A 7801-nucleotide genomic window follows, 5' to 3' on the forward strand; every position below is an offset into this window, starting at 1 on the left:
GAAACAAATAATTAAAGTTCCCAAATCTAAATCTAAATCTGATATCTAAATAACCGCTGAAATTAAAAAAAAATACACTTATTAAATAATTGTGCTTATTACCATCTTTTTTTAAAATCCTAATAAAGTGAAATAATTTATGACATCCGAAATAATTTTATATTAGCTCCAAATAGTAAAATAATTTAAATCACTGCTAATATATATCATGACGTCTACAAGGTAATGATTGCATTTTTTAAATCAATGTTGGGATTTAAAAGATTAACCTTCTGAAACTATGTGTGGTTTTCTCAAGGTAAGTAGGTCCAAACTTTTTCCTTTTTAAAATTCTGTAGTTAAGATGCAGAAATTGTTTCACGTCAATTTCAAGTGGCTAAATATTTTAAATCACTGCTAATATAATTTCTTTATTGCATCCAAGGTGACTATTAAATCATGTAAATCACTATCAACATTAAAAAAATAAAATTTAACAATTTTTCACAAGTTTACAAGGACTGTTACCACTGTCAAGTTAAAAGTCTTAACCGTGTTACAAGGATTGAATCGCAACTTCCTCCTTTCCACCATCATTTTCAAGGTTAAAATTGTAACCTCGTGAAACTTTGTAGTTGTCCCAAGATCCTAAGTCCTAAGGCCTTGAAAGTGGTTTCCTACTTCCAATCACCATAAAAGTTATTAGATTTTATAAAACTTACGGTTGGATCAATCTAATTCCTCTAAATAATTTAGTAAAATTTAAGTGGATCAAGATCTGCATGTAAATGAAGACTTATTCTGCAATATCTGAACATTTAGTTTTGCAAGATTGTGCAGTGTTTATTATTCTCAAAATTGTAATTTTGCTTTGCAACGAAATAAAAACTCATTTTACACTGATGCAATGTTTTTTAAAGTGAGTCAACAGTTACCAATATATGTGTCCCTAAGGATCAAATTTCACAAGCAATTAATAATAAACAACGGTTAGACGTAATTTTCACAGATTGTCCCAATACATCCAATAAGGGTGATCACTTGCAAAAATAAACCTCCTTGGATTTTCTAGCTATGAAAAATTATTAGTCTACTCTTATGTATCTGCAAATTTGACCTTTTTGAATTGTAATAATTTTCCTAAGGTTACTAAAAAACGAAATGCAATTTCTTTTGTCTCACCATCACTGTCCAGACTAAACTCTTAATTGTATGAAACTCGGAAACTCGACAGTTTTCCTTAAGGTTAAAAAGCCTTGAAATGGGTCCTCTCTCCCACTAATACTGTCCACGATACAGTCTTAACCTAATAAAACTCAACAGTTTTTTTCAAGGTTTCAAGCCCTTACAATAGTTATTCGATAAGGGATTCATCACTGTTTAATTAAGTTTAGTGATAACTAAATTATTACATAGGAAAGACCTTTTGTTTACCTTATTGGGACCTGCTTTCACGGTTAATCTAAATATCCACTAGAATTAAATAAATCATGAATAAAAAAAGCGAAAAAATTCTAATAAAATTCATAAATAATTTATAACATCCAAAATAATTTTATGTTAGATCCAGGCAGTCAAATAATTTGAATTACTGCTTATATAAATCCGGAATCAACCAAGGCAATAATTTTATTTTTTAAATTACTGTTGAAATTTAAAAAATTAACCTTCTAAAACTTTAGATTTTTTCAAGGTCTTGAATAATTTTCTATTTTCCTTCATAGCGTTAAGGCAAAATAGGTAAAATTTTATCTTTCTAAGGCTTAGCATATCCAAACTTCATCCTATTTAAAATCCCAATGTTGATTACAAGGATTGAAGTGCAATTTTCTTTCTATCGCTATCACTGTCAAGATTAGAATCTTACTCTTACGAAACTCAATAGACTTTCCCAAGATTACAAGGCTTTAGTTAATAGTCAATTGTTAATAGTTTTATGTATGATACTTTTAGATAATTATATGTTTTTTTTTTTATTTATAATACACAATTGTGTTTAAGTATAAAATAAAAATAAAGGAAAATATCAACTTAGATAATACAATAATTTAGAATAAAATTTGCTCCAAATTTAAAAATACAAAGTCTAAAAATTTGTAAATCTGATTTTTTGTACATTTATAACATATTTTTTTAAATTACTGTTGGGTAGCTTTCTCACAGAAATAGGAAGAGTATTAAAAATTTTTGACTCGTAAAATTTTGATCATCCTCAAATACCTTTTGGGACGACAGTAGTTTGATAATAGGATTTTTATTTGCCTGGTAATATACTGATGAAGATATCCGTAAGACACATAACCATTCAGGGTCTTTTTCACATGCGAGTTCTCTAAAATATATATTCTTGGCACTGCTAATATTCGCAAGTTCACAAATACATTCAAACAGTGTTCTCTGTACCTTAATCCAAAAACCACCCTAATAGTTTTTCACTGAATCCTAACAAATCTTTCTGATTATGCTGAAGGCATCCATGCCATACAAGGTTAAAATATTCTGTTTTTAGTGTGCTCAAAGACACACAATTCTATAACTTCCACAACAGATATAAACTGTTCTTCAGTGCATACACTACTGAGTCAATGTACACATTCCAATGCAGCCTAGAATCAAGATGAACTCTCAGAAAATTAACACCTGATGAAAAACTTTCACTGACCATCTCATTATCCCTTACAGAAAACACAACCTTATTTGTTTTCTCAATATTTAAATGTAATTCATTGACTGCAAACCAGTTTTCAGTTTTTTCTGTATTCTCGATCAAACGTTCATAGCGACCTCTGCATTGGACGAGATGGTTATGACATCAGCAAAAAGTGTAAGCTTTGCTGTTGCTTATCAGAAAAAAATATAAAAACGTATGGTCTTCAATGCTGGACCTTGTAGCAGCCCTACGGTGATCACACTTTTTACTAATATCATTCCATCAACCCAAACTGCCTGTGTTCTATTTGATAGCATCTTTGCTTTCAAGTTTTAATTAATTTTAGAAAAAACATGGTGAGATTTACACTTTTTAAGAACTAAAATGTGCTTAATTTTAAAGTGTGAGGTCTAACCGTCCTATAAATTTGAGGCTCAATATAAGTTAAAATATTATCACAAATCACATTCAAACACATATCTTCTAGGATTTTCGCACATTTTTGCGCTGTTTATTGATCTTCCTAGATGATACAATTCACTTACAAAATTTGGGTTTGAACGGATGGATTAAGCCCTTGATTAACGGATATAGGGAGCCTATCCATGGTTCTTGGTAGCCGGGTCGGTTTGTACTCCTACTATGAATGCAAATTGCATTTTAGGGGCCGCAATTTACAGAAAATGGATTTTTCGCACAGACTCACTTATTGGTCGCAAATAAACACTGTCAAAATGAAATCAAATCAGCTGACTGAATCTCAGTTTCTTCCTTCTCAAGATTTTAGGGATTTTTTTGATTATTTTTCTGAGAGAAATACAGAGAACAAAGGATATATGCTGTTTATCTAATATCTTAGATTAGTAACGTTAATTAAATAAATATTTATCGGGAAGCACATTGATTAATCGCTCCCGCCATTTTTTTTTGAATATTGACTTATGTTATTTTTAGAAACTTTTGTGCTGTTGGCAACACCGAAAATTTGCAGCGCTATTTTTTTTAGACTGGCAACTATGATCTTTGGCATATGTGTCATGGCCATGACATTGACACATCTGTCAATTACCAAAACAAATCGATTTTTGCAAAAATCGGAGGCATAAGACCCCAAAATAGGGAAGCTTTTAAATTGTTATATATGCTAAGTCTAGAGACGTAAAGTTCACCGATGGCTTTTCTTCTAGTCAAAAGCAGATATCTGAGGCAACGCTGTCCGAGCCTCAAGTAAGTTACTAAAAAAGCGTAATTTTCCTGACTAATTTTTGCGTTTTATGAGTGCATCTATTTCAACTGGTTGTATTCCAGAAGAACAAATAAAAAACTTAGTTAGAATTTATGAGCCCCCAAAAAATTGCATGCCGAGCGGTACAATTAATATCGGGCACTGGGAAATGAATTTTAATGTTAAGGAACGTTGGGAGAACCTATAAATGAGTTGGTGCTCCTCGTAAATAAAACTGGTAATATATTATTATAAAATATTTCTTTATTGTCGTAATATAATTTAATTAAATAATTTTTTTAGAGGAAATCCTCTCTCAAACATGAAAGTGCAATTCAGTGCAAAAGAGGAAGCAGTTGAGTTTTGTGAGAAAAACGGATGGGACTACTATATCCAAGAAAGCAAAAGAAAACTATTTAAACTCAACTCGTATGGCTCTAATTTTGCTTGGAATAAGCGTACTGGACTATCCACAGAGTAATTTTGTACAATTCCTTTAATAATTGTTGTTAATAAATATTCGAATATATAAATAGTTCTTATTAAGAACGGAGGACACAAGTTCATGGATCAAGTTCAGCAAATGGCGGCCTTGATATCGATACTCGTAACATTATTAAAGAAGTGCTTACATTCGCGATTTGCTTAGCAATTATAAATTGTTATCGAAGAGTCTTTGAAATGTCGAGCGGTCTTACCGAATCTGCTTTCATAAAGAAACTCACCAAACTAAATAACACGTCACAAAGCATACAAAAAAATGGGCCAGAGTACGGCCAAGAGTTTGGCACAATGCTTAAAAAGGCATTTGAACACGTCAATAGGTATGATGTCACCAATGAAATACTTGCATTACTGAAAAAGTATTTTTTGAGTTTGCATAGGAGGATATCATGCAAAACATAATCAAAGGCTTTTCTAAAGTTACGGAATAATGAAAAGGTACATTTTTGGCTGTTAAGAGTATTAAGAATAAATAGCACCAGATCCATAATACTTTAAGTAGTGTTTTAGGGTTCCTACATTTACGCAATCTGTAAATTAGATATTGTGGTTAAGAAACTCAATAATTTGTATTGTCGCGCATTTCTACTAAATTTTTGAAAAAAGGGAATAATGAGACTGGCCCTTGAATCACCCTTCTTAAATATTCGAGTTATCAATGCTTTCTTCAACAGAGCAGAAAAAGTGTCTTGTTTAATACATAAATTAACAAATCTAATCAATGTTATAATAATAAGATCCTTTAAACTTCTTACTACTTTTACATTGAGGCCAAAAACGTCACAGGAATTCTTATTTTTTAAATTGAATAATAAATCACTAACTTCAACAAGAGTCATTGTCATTTATAAAACCTATAGGATAATCAGAGTTTCTGATTAAATTATCATTTGAATTGACTTTGACTTCCTAAATACCTTTTCTATAAACAAGATGTTTCCGCATCCTACGCTGGAAAGCCCTTAATCTGGCATTGAGCAACTTATGTTTGAACCCTGACTCAGGGAATTAGGACCCAAAAGATCCATATAAAGCTTTGCAAGTAGTTTCCTATTTCTCATTACTATTAAGCTAAAAATTATCCTTTTTTCCAATTTAATAACTCTCTTATGGTTACAAGGACTTGCTTTTATCACTATAGAGAAAATGGATTGTAAAAGAATAAAATTTTAAAGTAAAGGTATACAAGCTCCTGGAAAAAGTTTTCTATTTCTCACAAGACAAAAGCTGTGACCTTATGAAAATTCCAAATTTTCTTCCTCTTTTCCCATATTTAAAAAATATTTAATTTTTTACTTTTGCTTATGTATAGAGGCAAAAAAACCATGTAATTTAATTGCTTATTAAAATAAGAAATCGCTTTATACGGCGATGCCTATCTCGCCAACCCTAAAATTGATTTTTTTTTTATACGAATTCCAATTAGGAAATACGTCTTCCGTGTATTGACAACGTGGCCCAGTTGGCACTTAAATTAAAAAAGGCGAAAACCCACAGGTGATAAATTACCGGCAGTTATTTATTAGCGGTGCAACGGTGTGTAAATACTCGCTTCAACTTGATGAAAAATATGGCGGACCAAAAGGGCTTCTTTATTAAAAATGATGATCCGCTCCTCGTATATGTGGGTCGAACGGTAGATTAAAAAACATTATTTCGCAGTGGGGTTTACAAGTATAAATACAATTATATATGGACGGGGTTTATTGTTACTTTGTGTATTAAAAACATGACGGATGAGATGCAGTTTTTTTTTTCAAAACTTACTCTTGAAGTGCAGATTTTATCTTAACGCATACATCTGTGGTAAACTGTTATAAAATGAAAAGCAAATTTACATAGGCAGCTTATACCTGGAATTTTACGAGAGTTTTAAGAAAAGGTACCAGAATTCCAGGAGAGGTAGCTAAAAGCTTGGGTCCTTTCAGAACCTTTTTTTTCTTGTTGGGTTACTCATAAATCACTTGTTACGTCAATATAGGACTCTTAAGAAAATAACCAGAATGTCTGCCAAGTGGCAGTTTCCTAGGGTGCTTGTAATGGGTTTCTTCTAACACCTGTGGCTTTAGACAGGGGCGGAGCAAGAAAAAAATATTTTATTTTTCTACTTAAATAAGTGTGAGAAGGCAAATGTTACGCCTATGACTTGAACCCCACCGCAAAACAGGTCAAAATTATCTTTGGAAGCGGTTTTGTGTGTGGTACCTGCTATATTAAAGAAACCGCTTAAATTTACTTTTTTGAAAAGGGAGCTTTACTATATTAAAGGTTTTATAATATTGGGGATGAAAAAAATACATCCTGCAATGAGTTTTTTATTGTTTTAAATTAATTCATAATTTTAACACTTAATTGTCGATGACAAAACAAAAAATAAAATTACAAAAGCAACAAAGTTATAAGCCAATAAAGCAGAAACAGTAAATGACAAACTAATCTATTTTAACCGGCTTCGGTTTAATGAACCTTTAAAATCACAGACGAGATAACAGTTTTATTAATTTTTTAAAAATTTCTAGCTAATTTGGGTCATCAAATCTTAAAAGTCACCATTGGAATAATTTTTTATCCCGACAAAGTCATGTTAAAATTTTGTATTGGTTTTAGGATATTAAACCCTTGTAATTACTCTCAAAATAAATATATTATTATCCATTTCACATCCTTTTTTTTCCTTTAATCTAAGCATAATTATAAGGCAAAAAAAAATTTTAATGCTTCTGGATTTGTTAATAAACCTGCTTTAAGGCACTGCTAAATATTATGTTTTATACAGGGCGGACCCCTGTATAAAATATGAAGAACATGGAATATAATTTGATTTTTTTCTTAAATGGAACCACCTATTTTTTTCGAGTCTCATTTGACTCTCTTTTTAACCGTAAAATTGTTTTGCCTTAACACGAAACGTTAATTATTATATTATTAATGGAAATGAGAACCTAAACATACAACTAATACATTTTTCAATACAATGGAGCGCTACCTCACTATGTTTTTGCTGTGAAATAATATTTAACGATAACGATAAATTAAGATCAGTGGATTGAAAGAAGAGGTTTAATAGAATGGCCGCTAAGATCACCAGATCTAACACCTCCCGATTTTTTTGAAAACTGTTGTGTTGAAAGTATAATCAGATTACCTTGAAGATCTTCGACTACGCATTATAATAGAACAGTGCATCCATTCCAAGAACAGTATTTTAAAATGTAAGAAATGAATTTCAAAATAGATTTTATTTTTGTTTAGCCCAAAATAGAATATATTATGGGCATCTTATTTACAAAAGCTTTTTTCTTGATTTTATTGTTTTTATCTGACATTATATTAAAAAAAAATTTCTACGTTACTTAATGTGTAATTTGAGGTATCACAAATGTGGTACCTGGGGACCATGAAGCTCAAAAGATTAGTTATAGCAATATTTAAATATGGTTGTT

General features: G+C 30.9%; 1 long non-coding RNA gene across 1 annotated transcript; it reads left to right on the top strand.

Annotated features, from left to right (window-relative positions):
* The first annotated feature begins 3714 nt into the window (after nucleotides 1-3714).
* On the top strand, nucleotides 3715-4381 carry LOC126743381 (uncharacterized). Its single transcript, XR_007662852.1, has 3 exons — nucleotides 3715-3856; nucleotides 3938-4092; nucleotides 4158-4381. It is a non-coding gene; the product is annotated as an uncharacterized LOC126743381 (long non-coding RNA).
* Nucleotides 4382-7801: the final 3420 nt, after the last annotated feature.

This window comes from Anthonomus grandis, chromosome 12, assembly GCF_022605725.1.
Source record: "Anthonomus grandis grandis chromosome 12, icAntGran1.3, whole genome shotgun sequence".
Taxonomy (NCBI): Eukaryota; Metazoa; Arthropoda; class Insecta; order Coleoptera; family Curculionidae; genus Anthonomus; species Anthonomus grandis.